The sequence below is a fragment of the Crocodylus siamensis genome, chromosome 5 (assembly GCF_052110815.1).
Source record: "Crocodylus siamensis isolate JL-2025a chromosome 5, ASM5211081v1, whole genome shotgun sequence".
Lineage (NCBI taxonomy): Eukaryota > Metazoa > Chordata > Crocodylia > Crocodylidae > Crocodylus > Crocodylus siamensis.
In genome coordinates this window covers 26,416,119-26,431,756 of record NC_143399.1, presented here as the reverse complement: position 1 = coordinate 26,431,756, position 15,638 = coordinate 26,416,119, and positions in this window count along the sequence as shown.

The window sequence follows — 15,638 nt, the reverse complement described above, 5'->3', positions numbered from 1 at the left end:
TGTGGTATGGAGGGAAGGGGATCAGTGTACTGGATTACATATTGTCCCATATGGACACCCTACCTTTAAGCAACTTGCTTTTATTTACATGTGGCCTTACAGGCAAGCCGTTGTTCTATCTGCCCTTTAGCTCAAGCTGTGTCTACCTTTTTTCTGGACACAAGGAAGGGCACCTTGTGTGTGAAAGCTGGTCATAGCTTTCTCTCAAATACACAGTTGGGCCAATAAAAAAATTCTTGCCTCTTACAGAAAACCTCATTGATAGTAATATATACGAAACATATAAATAAATCTGAGGAAATCCTAGTATCCATGGATATCCTACAATCAGAATAAATCTAAATATTATATAAATATATCAGATAAAGTGTTCATTGCAATCTATTTTTACTACAGTTACAATTTATAACTAAAGTATCATAAGTGAAAATAAACGCAGTAGGCAGAAACCAAATTAAAATTTTGGGTTCAGTCCTGTGAATGCTAATGCATGCAGTTAAAATTAATAATGTGCAAGTATTTCGAAGATTTTGCCTAGGTTGTGGTTAGGGTAAAATCAAAGCAAACTGAATTTCATTTCCAAAAACAACAAAATATTGAAAACTGTTCTTGAAGAATTTTGTCCTTGTTGTGCTAGAAATCTCATGATTGGGATTCAGATCCTTGGGTTTCGGCTACATCTCAACTGAGAGACAGGTTCTTTAGTTTTCTTAGCCAACCTAGAAATTAAATTGTGAGGAGTGGACAAATAGGGAAATTAAGATATGGAAATCTGAATCAAAGTAGCAAAAATGTAAGGGATTTTTTCTTGGTCCCTGCCTTGTTGTGATTAGAAATATATGGAAACAAAATTTGCCAATCTACTTTGTGCCAAGTTCATTATATGTAATCATTACTGGCTCTCCAAAATCACCATTCTTATTGCTCAGAAGTGAGTTGAAAGACTATAAGGTGCTGCCTTGAAAGAAATCTCAAGTTCATGAATGAATGAAATAAAGATTTTGGGATTTGTTGATCCCATGACACCAGTTACTGAGACCTATAAAGAAGACACGGTCTGATAATTGTTGCATGGCTGCCATAATCAGAAACAGCTGACAAGGTTAGATTATATGGGCAGACTGTCCATGCAGTACAAGTGCCAACAGAATAACTAACGAGGCTGTGAGACAAAGCACACCTGAAGGGTATTTAAGGGACTGGTTGGAGGCGGAACAATTACTTTTTCCTAACAGTGTCTTCTATTCAAAGCAATATTACAAACAATTTTTGACAAAGGCTGGAAGACTATCCTGTTATACTGGTAGTCACTGAAGTGGGCAGACTGTAAAGGACTGAAATGGGAAAGAAAAGTATTATCTTGAATGAAGCACTGAGTAGTTTATTCTCACTCTCCTAAACTGAATAGTGGTGTGAACATACTACAAAAGCTGGGACAGTAACAACATGTCGTTATTATTGTAAAAAATCCTCTGAACATGGAGAACCTGTATGTGTTAAAATATTTGTATAACTTGAAATGGTTGCAAGTTTAAGTTCCAGAGAAAGATCATTTTGGTCCATGAAGTTGCTACCATCCCTGCTAAAAATCCCTGTCATTTCTTTCTTTCTCCCTACAAGCAAATAAATTAAAAATGTTGCTTGTACTTGACACTTTAAATTTCACTTCACTAATAAAGGTAAAAAGAGATGGGGTAAGGCTGCAGTATTTGAATTCAGAATCATTTGGACTTCAGGCTTGGGTTGCTACCTGACCTTTGAAAGTGCTTGGGATCTGCATTGAGATCCAGCTGTTGAATCAAAATGTGGGAATGCTTTTCAATATCCTTCACCCTCAAGCATTCTCTCTTTGGTATATACTAGTCACTCACTCTTAAAAGTATTCAGAGATAGATGACCCTGAATGGTCTATTTTTTTTCTGTCTTTATGTAGTTTTTGGGAGTGATTGGGTGCATCCACATGAGCACACGTGTGTGTCTGCAGCATCTCAGAGGCCTTTGAGATGCTGCAAGAAGCATGTTCCCCACACTGCAAATTTGCAGCATGGGGACAAAATTAGACCCCTGGATATCCAGGGTCAAAAGAATCCACAGGGAAAAAAGGTGGAGTGGGACACAGTCCTGGAACATACCCCGAGGCAACCGGAGGCTTGGTCCTCCACAGAGATGTTCTGATAGCTAGCCAGAGCATCTCTATGGCTGGCTCTCACCCCAGTGCTGAAGCAAGCTACCTGCCCATGCAGGACAGGCAGTGTGCCAGCTGCAGGGAGCTGGACCCAGGCTCCCACCGGTAAGTAGGGGTTGGAGGGGCTGGAGGGGGAAGGCAGAGAGGGGGGAGGGGACCATGGAGGACCCCCCTGCCATCCCTGCTTGCTCCGCCAGCCCCCTGGATTACTGCCTCACCTGAACCGATCCCCCTCCTGCTTCCCCACTTGGATCCATCCGCTGCCTGCCCCCGAGCTCCCCAAAGGATGCCCCACCTGGCCCCATCCCCTGCCTGGCCCCCAAACCCCACTGATTGCTGCCCCACCTGGCCCCAGCATCCTGGCAATTAAAAATAGAAAAAAGAAAAAAGCCTGCACTCACTGGCAGTAGTAGCTGCCATTGGGGCAGTGGGTCCATGCAGCAGGGCCCTCTGTGCAGCATGGGGTGACAGGCTCAGAGGCCCCAGCTGCCTAACAGTGCACAGAGTTGTGTGGTGCCCTACTGACCCCACCCACACCTGTGTGATGCAGCAGTGACAGTGTGGGTGCCAGGTGGGAGGGGCTGGGCACGGGCCCCACTGGCCTCTGCTTCCCCGTGCTGCATGAGGGGGGCTCTGCCATGAGGCCCCAGTGATCCCCACAGCAGCTGCAGCTGCTGGTGAGTGTGGGGCTTTTTTTTTTTGAGTCCCAGACTGCAGAGGCCAGGTGGGGGGGCATCAGAGTGGGGCTGGGTGGGGGGCATTCAAGGAGCCCCACTGCTCTCTGATGCCCCATGCTGCACAGGGGGGCTCTGCTATGAGTCCCCAGAGCCCCCACAGCCCCTGCTACTGCCTGTGATGGTGCAACTTTTTTAAGTGCCAGGAGGCTGGGGCTGGGGGGGCGGAGGCAGCCACTGGGGCCTGGGGGTGCAAGAAGGGTGTGGAGCAGCCATTGGGGGTCTGCAGGAGCCATTGGGGGATGGGACCAGGTAGGGAAGCAATCTGGGGGGCTGGAAGAAGCAAGCAGGGGTGGGTCATGTGGGCCCTGCAGGGAAGGGTGTGGTAGCCTTTGCCAAAGCCATGTGGCCCCTTTGGGGGGCTCTAACACCTTTGGGGGGGCATAGCCCTTTTGGGAGGCTGTGGTCCGGGGGGGTTGTAGCTGTGTGGGGGCAGTCTGTGAGCTGTGCAGGGGGGCTGCACCCTGTGGGAGGCAGAGGACCCACCCCTCCTGAGCAGCCCCCCTGCATAGTCCCTCCACAATCCACCCACATCTACCCGTACACCCCACGGCCCTCCACATCCCGCCACCCTTGGTACCACCCCACTCCTGCAAACCCTACATTCCCCCCAGCACACATGCTGCATGCCTATCTGCCAAACAGGATGAGACCTGCTGGTAGGAGCTGTGGCTGAAGGGGCAGCTGTCCCCACATCCTGGTTAGTGAAGGGATCACAGGGAGCTCTAACTCTCTTTAGTAAGAAAACCAAAGGCAAACAGCAAAAAATATAGGTATTTAGAATTCATTGTATTATGATGATGGAGACACTGGTAGGATTCCAAATAGCTTCAACACTAGATATATCAATAAAACATTCCCCAACTGATCGTTCTCTCTGTCTCTCACTCTCTCTCTCTCTATAGATAAATATATAGTGGTCTTTTATTTTAATTTTGGAGGAACATGGATTTTGAGGTATTTTACAGAGTGACTTTGGGATTTTTTTATTGGGAGTTTTTCAGTTTTCACATAGGAAACACCAGAATTCCTGCTAGGGAGGCCAATGACAGGACTCTGCCTGCTCAGAGCTGGCACCTTGGGCCCAGCTGGAGGTGGCTGACCTCCTGGCCAATTGGGGCCAGGAGGACATGCTTTGACAGGTCAAAGCAGGCCACCACACCTGAAACATCTTCCAGATGATAGCTACCCAGATGGCTGGGCAGGGGACACACATGGCTGCACAAAGGTGAACTCTGTAGCCACAGTCCATTGGCAGCTGGCCCAGAGGGACAGATACCCTTACTGGCTGTGCAGTCCCCATCCAGGTCTGGCAGGTGTGCAGCAGGTCACAGCCAGGCAGCAGCCCCCACTGCCAGACTGCTGCAGTAGGTAGAGGGTGCAGGGAACTCTCAGGGCTGTTTCAGCAGTCCAGCTGGCACAAGGGGTAGTGTCTACAGGTACCAACTGGCTGCACCCCAGAAGCTCCTGAGGGCAGGTAGCCCTGACTTACTTGACAGGGCATCTTTTTGTGCTGATGGGTCCAGGACAGGGCAGCTTTTTATACTGTTGGGGACAATACAGGTGCTCCTATACAGGGAGCCAGGCTCTAGCTCCCACTGGCTGCAGATCCGGGAGGAGCCAGGCAGGGTTATTTTGCCCCAAGTGGCACAATCTGCTCCACACCAAAATGCATGTCTGGACATGTGCACTGAGGCAAAAAGCCCTGGCTTAAATTTGCACTGCTTCTATTTGAGCTGCTGCCAGCACACATGCTTGAATGTGTGGACTACAGGTCCAAAGTGGAGGCCCCAGCATGGTCCAGGGGGGGAAGGGGCTGTGGGTTAGGCACCAGCAGAGCCAGGGGAATGTGAGTTAGAACAAGCTATCAATCTAGGCAAATGGGTCCTGGTATGAGAGAGGTTGAGAACCACTGTGCTAGACTAATACCTGGTGTAGCTGAAATGCAAGCCTTTGGGACTGTGTTGAGGTTTAGATTACTTCTCCTTTCCTGACCAAACAGAGCTGGTTGAATTATCTTGGACTTTGAATCCTCTCTTCTTCTAATGCAGTGGTTCTCAATCTTTTTTGTACCATGACCCATTTGTAAATATTGATGGCCAGTCCCAAACCAGTAAATAGTTTAAGTAGCTAGCCTCCTGCCAGCCTGCAAAGGGAAACCCAGTTTCCCATGTTTTTATCCTTTACAGGAGAAAATCTGTGATTTTTCCACGTTTTCCTGTAATTGTTCATGACCCTTTCATATAGTCTTGTGACCCACTTTTGGGTCATGATCCATGGGTTGAGAAACGCTGTTCTAAGCAGTTGTTTTTGGATTGTTGTGGAGGTCAAATAAAAGAACAGAGTCAACAGAAGGAGGACGACACTGAGTAAGAAAATTGTGTTTTCCTTTCATTGACTTGGGCTTTACTCTTGCTGGTCCAGGGTGTTTTATTGGGCTTTTTCTTCTTCACTATTTGGCGCACAATCCAGTGGACTCTCTTTCACACCCAGAACAATTCTCACAGACCAGGTATAGTGCCTTAAACATCAAAAACACCCTTTTAATTTGCAACAGGTAAAGCAAGGGGATGAGAGTATTGTCAGTATCTTGCCACTGAGGAAAGAAAACTGTTTATTAAAATATGCTGAAGAGATCCAAGGACAAGGATTTGCCTGTGTTATTTTATCTAGCAATGTTAGATTCTTTGGATGTCCTTTTTGCTGAGTATATCTTCTCAATAAAATTTGTGTCCTCAATCATTTGCTGCTGCTCAGCTGTAGTTTGACAAATAGGGAGAAGTAGCTTGTGTCATGGATATTGACAATATCAGTCACAGGGCTGTCATCAAATTAGGAAGGGCCATCATCAGAAGAAAGATCCATGAGTGTTTATGTTCATCCTGCTTCTCCATGTTTCACTGTCAAGCAGTGGCTGGCTGGAATTCTTATGCTACTCAGAGAAACTTGAAATTGTCCCTTCTGCAGTGGTCACTACCAAGAAAGTAACAGTAATGCTTTCTGCTGCAGATATTGATCCAAGTGGCCATTAGCACTCATTAAAGAGAACTGAGCTTGAATGAAAACCAGCTTGAAAAGGCTAATTGCCCAAGGGTAGCTTTCCTAATGGATTAATTCCCACAGATTCACTTTCACAGACACTGCCTTTTGTCTTGCAACAAATCCAATCCTATCACACCTTGCAAAATGGAAGCACATAAGTTGAACTAGGTAACTATGTTCTACTGGATTTGAACATAGTGACTCTTGGTATTGATGGTTTAACGTATAATATAGACCCCTGAATTCAGTTTATGAATTTCACTAGTGCAGACCTCTATACTGGGAGTTTAGGCACCAATGCAGATCTCTTAGTACAGATATAATAATACAGGTGCAGCCTGATTTGTGGCAGTTCCAGCTTACCCTTATTTCAAAATCCTGGGGAATAGAAACTCTTGGAGCATGTATGCACACATGCATGCTAATACCCACATGGACAGGATGACAGATAATAGATTCATAGATGCTAGAGTCAAAAGGGACCTCAACAGATCATCAAGCTCGACCCCCTTCCAGGTCAGGAAAGAGTGTTGGGGTCAGATGACCCCAGCCAGATTATCCAGCCTTCTCTTAAAGACCCCCAAGGTAGGGAACAGCACCATGTCCATTGGAAACCCATTCCAAATTTTGGCCACCCTTACCATGAAGAAGTTTTTCCTGCTATCTAACCTAAATCTGCTCTCCGTCAGTTTGTGACCTTTCTTCCTTCCTACCCCAAGTGACGCCCTGGTGAACAGAGCATCACTGACCCCTTGCTGCATCCCCCTAATGGATTTGTAGGCAGCCACAAGATCACATCTCAGCTTTCTCTTGTGGAGGCTGAAGAAATCCAGGTCCCTTAGTCTCACCTCATAGGGCTTGGCCCTTAATCATACGAGTGGCCCTCCTCTAGACCCTTTCAAGGTTATTGACAGCCTTCTTAAAGTACAGCACCCAAAACTGGACACAGTAGTCCAAGTGTGGTCTGACCAATGCCGCATAGAGGGGAAGTATCACCTCCTTGGATCTCTTTGTCATACATCTGCCAATGCATGATAAAGTGCAGTTGGCTTTGCTGATGATTTCGTCCTACTGATGACTCCTGTTCAACTTGGAGTCCACCATGACTCCAAGATCCCTTTCCGCTTCTGTACTGCTGAGAGGGTTGCTTCCAAGCCAGTAGATGTGCTGGATATTTTTACCCCCTGGGTGCAGCACTCTGCATTTGTCCTTGTTGAACTGTATCGTATTGTGTACTGGCCACTTTTTCAAGCTGTCCAGGTCTGCCTGCAGTTGTCCCCTACCTTCTGATGTGTCACTTCACCCCACAATTTGGTATCATCCACTAACTTGGACAGAGTACACTTCACACCCACATCCAAGTTACTGATGAAGACTTTGAAGAGTACATGTCCAAAGACTGAGCCATGTGGGACCCCACTGCCCCATCATTCCAGGCTGATACCAGCTCATCCACCACCACTCTCTGGATGCGACCCCCAATTTGCCACCCACCAAACTGTGTAATCATCTAAGTCACAGCCTCTTAATTTATTTATGAGAATGGGATGAGATACTGTATCGAAGGCCTTCTTAGTAATCCAAGTAAATGACACCCACCTCTACTCCTGTGTCTATGTGTTTTGTGACCCAGTCATAAAAAGAAACCAGATTAGTCAGGTATGATCTACCTATTACGAATCTATGCTGGTCGCTCTGCTGCATTATTTTTCTCACTGGACTCACATAAATATAATCCTTAATTTCATAGATTTCATAGACATTAGGGCTGGAAGGGACCTCGGGAGATCATCGAGTCCAGCCCCCTGCCCAAAGGGCAGGAAGTCAGCTGGGGTCATAGGATCCCAGCAAGATAAGCATCCAATTTACTCTTGAAGGTGTTAAATGTAGGCGCTTGAACCACCTCCAATGGCAGACTGTTCCAGACCTTGGGGGCTCGGACAGTAAAGAAATTCTTCCTTATGTCCAGCCTGAAACGGTCTTGCAGGAGTTTGTAACCGTTCGACCTCGTCATCCCTTGGGGTGCTCTGGTGAACAGATGTTCCCCCAGGTCCTGGTGGTCACCCCTGATAAACTTATAGGTGGCCATCAGATCACCCCTGAGCCTGCGCTTTTCCAGGCTAAAGAGTCCCGTGGCTCTCAGCCTGTTATCGTTAGATCTGTTTTCCTGACCTCTGATCATGCACGTGGCTCTCCTCTGGAGTCTCTCAAGCTTCTCCACATCCTTTCTGAAATGTGGAGCCCAAAACTGGACGCAGTACTCCAGCTGCGGCCTCACCAAGGCCGAGTACAAGGGAAGAATGACGTCCCAGGATTTGCTCGAGAAGCATCTATGGATGCACGCCAGCATTTTGGTTGCTTTACTAGCCGCAGCATCGCATTGGAGGCTCATGTTCATCTTGTGGTCAATGATGACCCCCAAGTCTTTTTCTTCTGTAGTGCTAACCAACGTAGCACTGCCAAGCCTATAAGGGTGCTGCAGGTTTTTCCTCCCAAGGTGGAGAACCTTGCATTTTCCGGTGTTAAACACCATGAGGTTCTCATCTGCCCATTTGCTGAGCTTGTCCAGGTCAGCCTGGATCACCCGCCTATCTTCTGGCGTGGATGCTTTGCCCCAAAGTTTGGTGTCATCAGCAAACTTGGCCAGTCCACTCCTGACTCCAATGTCCACATCGTTAATGAAAATGTTGAACAGGATGGGTCCCAGGACAGAGCCTTGAGGGACCCCACTGGTCACAGAGCACCACGATGAGTGACTGCCATCAATCACAACCCTCTGGGTCCGACCACAAAGCCAATTTCCCAGCCAGCGGATCGTGGTGGAGCCAAAGCCACAACTGGGCAGTTTGGCCAAGAGGTGATCATGGGATACCAGATCAAAAGCTTTTTTGAAGTCAAGATATATGACATCAATCTCTTCTCCCTTGTCCAGGTGATAGGTCACCTGGTCATAGAAGGAAATGAGATTGATCAAACAAGACCTACCCGCAACAAACCCGTGCTGGCTGTCCCTTAGAATGTTAGCCTGGGCCAGTCTCTCAAGGATGGCCTCCTTAATAAACTTTTCTAAGATCTCCCCCAGATAGAAGTCAGGCTAATGGGCCTGTAGTTAGCTGGATCCACTCTCCTCCCTTTCTTGAAGATCAGCACCACATTGGCCTTCTTCCAGTCTTCGGGCACTACACCAGAGCACCAGGAGTTTTCAAAGATCCGTGCCAGGGGCTGGGCTATGACGCTCGCCAGCTCCTTGAGTACCCTGGGGTGCAGGTTGTCAGGGCCAGCTGACTTGAAGGTATCCAGCTTCTCAAGGTGTTCCTTCACGAGGTCAGCATTGATGGAGGGTAGGGGATCCCCCTCACCCAGATTTCCCTGTCCCATAGCAGGCATGGGCATCCCATGTGACTGATGAAAGACTGACGCAAAGTACCTATTTAATAGGTTGGCTTTTTCCTGGGCGTCAGTTGTCAGTTGCCCCATCTGGTTTAGCAGGGGTCCAACATTGCCCTTGCTTTTCCTCCGGCTCCCCACATATCTGAAAAAGGACTTTTTGTTGTCCTTGATAATTTTTTCAAAGACTTTTCCAGGGATAGAGGTGAGACTAACTGGCGTATAATTACTGAGATCCTCCTTCCTTTCCTTCTTGAAAATAGAGACCACATTGGCCCTTTTCCAGGCCTCCAGGACCTGACCTGAGCACCATAAGCACTCAAACAGCTGTGCCAGTGGTTCTGTCATGACACTGGTCAGTACCCTTGGATGCAGCTCATCCGGGTCTGCTGACTTAAATACATCCAGTCCATCCAAGTGTCCCTCTGATGCCCATCTAAGAACCCATTAGGAGACTTGTCTTGACCCTTGTTCGGGAACTCTGAGGCAAAAAACTCATTGAAGGGCTCAGCTTTGTCCCTGCTGTCTTTCACTAATTGCTCCTGCTTGTTCAGTAGGGGTCCTATGCTGCCCTGAGCCTTCCTTTTACTCCCTCCATACCTAAAAAAAACCTTTTTGTTGTCTTTAATTTCTGTTGCCAGCCTCAGCTCCCTAGTTGCTTTGTCTTTCCTACCTGCCGCCCTGCAAGTGAATAAAAGTAAATATAAGATCTGCTAAACATCTGACAATCTGTGGGTTTTTTCCTCTTTTTTGATGTATTAGATTCCAGATTTGCCTCAAATAATCATTCACAATAAAGACAAACAAGCAAACAAAAATCCTGAAAATAAAGATACTGAATTTTTTCAGCATTGACTCAAACTCCAGGCAACCTCATAAAAAATCAGCAGTGCATTAGGTCTACTATGTCCAATTTCTGCACTAGGAACTATCTATCGTAGCTCCAAATCACTACTATAAAGTACTATCTGTCAGAGAACCTTGAAACAGAGGGAACCACATTCCATGCAGGCGTAAGTCCATTGACTTACTCACAGACCAAATTTGGCCCAGTATCTTAATCATGGCAATAATCTTCATTAGCCACATATATGGTATGGCACTTTTTCATATTCAGATTCAAATTTATTGCACTATTTTGCCTTTGTCATTTTTAGCACCTCTAGACAGATATATAACATTTAAAAAGCATAATGCCTATGGTGGTATAGTACAGCACAAGTCTATAAGGCAAGTCTTGGAAACCAAGGCATTGTTACAGTATATCATTATCTGGACATTTGTCATAGAGCAGTTTTTCATAATAAGCTTCAAAGAAGGTGGAAACCCAGATCTAAGCTTCAAGTTTTTCAGAAATAGCTCTATAACTGAAGCTTTATATTCTCTTCACTTTGACCAATAATCTCCACATGACCATAAAGGTTGAAATAAAGCTGGCTTCTCTATCTCACAATATAAGATGGAACTAAAAAGACTGTATTTTAAATCTTTTATTCTATTTTATGTCATTTATATCCCCATTGCTTCACAGAATTTTCCTTAATCTGTCTCGGAGAATGTGCTGAAATTAGAGGTGGGACAAAACCATCTATCGGATTCTAAGCCCTTTGAACTTGGGTTATTCTGAAAAAAAAAAAAAGGAATCCCAAAGCTGAACCAGGTAATAAGGCATGAAGGAAGCTGGACCCAAAATCTACATTTTCCAGTTTGGAGTCCAAATAAACTATCAATAAATCAGCCTTTTTCACAGCCTTTTGGCATGAATAAAATCCACGATCAGTTCCAGATTGCAGGCTGAAAGAAGAGACCAACTTTTCACAGTGCAGTCACCTGATAAATTCTGTAGGCTCAAATCTTATGAGCTTCACCTATCACAACTCTCTTAAGAGCCCTTGACTGCTCTTTGCAATTGAAAAGTCTTAAAGTAACTCATAGTTCTACGTTACTCACAGTTTGAGTAGCGTCACCACAGAGAGTACATTTCATTTAATTTTTATCTAATGTTTCTGGATACATGTTGACACAGTTTCAAAGTGTTAAATAAGGGAAAAGAAAAAGAAGGTACAACAGAAGTGTGGTAGGATTAGGTAATTCTTTCCTGCCTGACTCAATTTACTATAGATTAATAAATTAAAAGTATCACAAAAATCGTGGGTGTTGTGGGTGGTTGTTTTGTGTATGCCTTAAATCCCATGTATGATCCTATGTAGTTACTATGCATGCGTGTAGGAGGAAAGTTAATACAAAGAAGTACATTCCTATTAATTCCTTCTCCAGCCTTATTAGATGCAATAACTTCAATAAAATACAGTTCAATTTGTGTTTCATCACAGTATCAAGAAATTGATTTCCTTATAACCACAGAGAGCTGTTCCTAATGCAGAAAAAAAATTGTCAGGAGTGACTTCGTTCAGCTTTTCAAGGAATTCTTTCTTTTTACTTCCTTTTACCTTATTTAACCTAAAATCTTGACTGAAAGTTGACAGACTATAGAATGAGTGTCCAGTAATTTTATTGGTTTGATCTCTTTTTCTTTCATATTTCTTCATAGTCCTGTTATTTTGTTTAATTTTACAGATAATTGTTCTTGAGAGTATTACAAATAATTTTAGAAATATGTAACTACTTACCAGGTGGTATTGCAACCTCAAGGTCAGAGGGGTGAACTGACATAGCATTTTCAAATATGCTTCTTTGTCAAGATGATTGACAGTTCTTCTGTTATGTACATAAAATCACATATTGCTGTGAATGCTAACTTAGTTGTCAGGAGCAGTTTTACCATTCTTTTTAGCCTTGTGTCATGTAAGATTCCTTTAAGCAACTAAAAAAACAGCCATAATCCATTTGATTTTCTGTCTTCCCATGAGGAAAACTTTTGACAGATGATAAATAGCAACTGCTGACAATCATCAATGTGAAGCTATCATGCTTTTACATTAAATACAAAAACAGAGTTGTAAAGTCACTGGGGATAAGACTTTTGACACATAAGAGACAAATATATAATCCTCAGAACTAAATCACTATTGGGATCTAAGCAAGTGCAACAAAGCACAGCTGCTTTTAGAATCTCACAAAGTCAAACTAAAGCTAACTTTGATATCTGGATCCTTATGCATGTTCTAATCCAGTGTATCTTGCTGTTAAACCATAAACTACTGTTAAACATGCAAACATCAGTGAATGCATGTGCACAAAGTAGAAAGACACTTTACAGCACTGCCTCCTTTAATTAGGGCCAGAAAGGGAACAACATCAGAATAAAGACTGCTGCTTTCTGAGAGAACAAAAAGTCTGAGCTACCTCAGCGCCTTTTTTTTTTTAGTAAACTGTTACCCATGTCTAAGAGCTCTTGCTGTTAACAGTTATTTTGTATAACTATTTCCATCAACTCATTTATACAATAAGTATTTGAAGAATTTGTAGGATATAAAAAATGCAAATCAACAAGAAGATACAGTAGCTGTGAAAAAATATCATAGGCTAAATTGTAGCCATGAATCCTTTTTCGGGGTGACAGATAAAAACCAGAAATTACCTGCACTCAGACTACTTAATATTTGTATGTTCCTTTCCCATTTTTATCCTTATATAGCAACAATATAGAGAACAAAGCTGCATGTGTAATGTGTAATTTTTGTTCTCGCAGTTTTATAATGTATATTTCAGGCTGAGTTTATTTGTAATATATACCTTGCAGAAACCAATCTGTTTAACTATGGAAATTGTAGCTTTTGAAAAAAATTGAAAAATAAAAGGAGATCCACATTAAATCCTGTTGTGCAGCAAAGGAGTTAGGCTAGTTCAGTTGAAGCAAATGATTTGTATAGGAACACAATTAAAATTGAAACATGTTGACCAAGAAAACTGTAAGCAATGCAAGCCCTCCAGAAAAACAGAGTCGAATGTACTATGTAGCTCAGATGTAACTTCATCCTAAAAATATTGATTCTCATTTACACTAAGACAACTGGGAAAGCTTTGGCAGTGTAAAGTAACCATAAATAAGATTGCATTTATATATATTTTATATTGACAATATTTTTTGTGAGTAACACTGTCTGAAATGACTTTATTGGAAATAAGAATCAGATGAACCTACAATAATCTGCATATTCCCACTGATGCACAAATGCTTCTTGTTCTTTCTTGTCATTCCTTATTCAGGGTCATGGAAATACACTTGACATGGGCCATCAGTTCATAGAAGCATATCTACTGGACATGCTTTATAGGTCAGCTGTCCAGGTCTGACAGCCTTGATTTGAAATTGAAGTTTTCATTCTGTTAGGTGAGTTGCTTTCCAAGGCTAAAAGTCCTACCAGCCTTGTATCCACCATCAAGAGCTGTGTCTCTCCTGCCAACAATATGCTTATGAAGCATAGCTGCTGCCCTACACCCTCATAAGGTTAATTTTAAAGTAGCCTTATTTGCCTTAACATTCTCCTCATAGGTTCAAAATGGCAATGTTATAGATGAAGCCACGTCAGCCTATTATGCCTGTTGAATAATGTCACCAGTTGGTCGGTGAGTACTTGATTATTTGCAGTTGTCCTGCATACTTGTAGAACGTTCACAATTTTCCAGGTCATTGTTGATGGCTCACATGCTTCTAATGTAGGAATTATGGGGTCAAATGATATGGCTTATTTCATGCAGGAAGTCAGGCTAAAAAATCTATAAATTTTCGGATTGAATTCAAGAAATGGAATTCATTTCTAATTTGCTTTTTTTTGGAAATCTTTCCATGCTTTAGCTGAAAATGTTTATATTAAACCAACAGAAGATGAAGATGACACACAATATGGACAATAACTTTTACATCTAAGTAACGTAAGTCTTGTTTATACAAATATGGCATCACTTCTTACTGTGACAATCATGAAGTTAAGAGGAGAATGTTGTGGTGTGCAGAATTTTAATGGAAGTACCCGAGTGGAACATACTACAGGGAAGCTGCATTTTCAGCTTGTGAAGTCCCAGAGGAGGAGGAGTCTTCCATGTAATAAACAGAACATCTGCCGTCAAACACGCTATTCACTCTTTCATCTTCATGTGACACTGGCCATTCACATTTGAGAGGTCTTGTCAGGATAAGTGTATGTTCTTCTTCAAAATATCCTCTCCCTGTCACAATGTCTGTCTAGCAAATCTTAAAAACTCTGAGAGCAAGGTCTTTGGAGAAGGAGCATGGGGGATACCGTGCTGTGAAGATTCATGTTGCTGCTTAGGAACCCCATGAAGTGTTGCCTTAAAACCAACAAGAACAATTTTCCAGCTTGTTTATTAAATGGCTTTAATAAACCATTTAAAGGTTGATCGGAAATAGCTCAGAAATGTATAGCTACAGAAAGCAGGGTAGAGGGGAGAACCCAACTCCAGTTTCTCTTTCTAACAGGAGTAATTACATTGAAGGAAATGTTTGATGCATTAGAAAAAGAACATGTTAGAATGAGTTAAATGGGTTTTTCAGAAAAAAACACTAGCACCTATAATACTCTGCCCCCTTTATTAAGTATGTTTGAAATAATAATTTTGGATAGCGATGAATTCCAGTAGATGCGTGAACTCCAGATTTACATAACTATATGAAGTTCATTTTTTAAATTATGCAGCCTGGAACACATTTTCTTTCAAGCAGCCTTCTCAGGAGTGGTGCCTGAACCAAACAAACGAGCTGCCCTTTAATTACCGTACCCCATAAAAAGGAGCCTTCAGGACTGACAGAAGAGTTCAATTCAATTAATATTAGATAACATTGTCTTGTCATTCTGGAAAATGCCACTTGTGGGGGAAGCAGTGGGATCCTAATAATGTGGTCAAGATGGCAGCTGATATATGCATCTACAACACACTTCTCTCCTCCGCACACATACAGTAACATTGAATGAATTTAGCAGGAAGGTTATCTCAGCTCATGTTAGCTGTCTAGTTTGTAAGGAAACAACAAGTGTGACATAAACACTGAGAACGTTACAATTTTTCATTCTAGAAAATGTGCTAGGTTTTCTTTCTGGCAAACCAGGAACTCTGCTAGTCCTAATACCCCTACTGCTTCTGGTTTGCCAGATAATGCTATGCTCGCAACAAACTGAGGACTGACTTCTAGTTTGTCCACCTCTTGGTGGTTACTTAAGTGTTTATTGTTCCCAATACATTTATTCTTCTATATGTGTTTTCTATGGCCTGATTCTAAGAGATGCTGAACTCTCATAATTGTCCATGAAAGTAAAAAAAACCCCACAGTGTAGCAGGCAGTTAGCAATACAGCTGATCAGGGTTTTTTT